The 651-nt window shown below is 49.2% G+C and overlaps 1 non-coding gene across 1 annotated transcript; it reads left to right on the top strand.

The window, feature by feature from the left end:
- The first annotated feature begins 293 nt into the window (after positions 1-293).
- Positions 294-368, top strand: Trnas-cga. The gene has a single exon. It is a non-coding gene; the product is annotated as a tRNA-Ser (tRNA).
- The last annotated feature ends 283 nt before the right edge of the window (positions 369-651 follow it).

The following is a 651-nucleotide window of genomic DNA, read 5'->3' as shown; positions in this document are numbered from 1 at the left end:
TTCCAAACTTTACAGAAGCTCTTGCTCGCGAAAGGCAAAGGTCCCGAGTTCGAGTGTCGGCCAGCACACAGTTTTAATCTGCCAGGAAGTTTCATATCAGCGCACACTCCACTGCAGAGTGAAAACTTCATTCTGGAAACATTACTCAGGCTGTGGCTGAGCCATGTCTCCGCAATATCCTTTCTTTCAGGAGTGCTAGTTCTGCAAGTTTCGCAGAAGAGCTTCCGTGTAGTTTGGAAGGTAGTAGACGAGGTATTGGCAGAACTGAAGCTGTGAGTACGGGTCGTGAATAGTGCTTGGGTAGCTCAGTTGGTAGAGCACTAGCCCTCGAATGGCTAAGGTCCCGAGTTCGAGTCTCGGCCCGGCACACAGTTTTAATCTGCCAGGAAGTTTCGTATTAGCGCACACTCCGCTGCAGAGTGAAAATCTCATTCTGGGAGCAGAGGTTTCTGTTAGCTACAACACGGTACGAGCTATCATTCATAAATATAAAGAGACTGGAACAACAGTGAATAAGTGTCGTCCTGGAAGTCCAAAAGTGCTTACAACCCGAGAGCGACGCCGTATCATCGCACTTGCTCGGAAGGAACCTGCTACAAGTGCAGCGACTATTGCTTTGGTTGTTCAGACAGCGTCCGACAAGACGGCTAG

This window comes from Schistocerca americana, chromosome 8, assembly GCF_021461395.2.
Source record: "Schistocerca americana isolate TAMUIC-IGC-003095 chromosome 8, iqSchAmer2.1, whole genome shotgun sequence".
Lineage (NCBI taxonomy): Eukaryota > Metazoa > Arthropoda > Insecta > Orthoptera > Acrididae > Schistocerca > Schistocerca americana.
The sequence above is the reverse complement of the archived record's forward strand: the minus strand, read 5'-3'. Positions and strand labels throughout refer to the sequence as shown.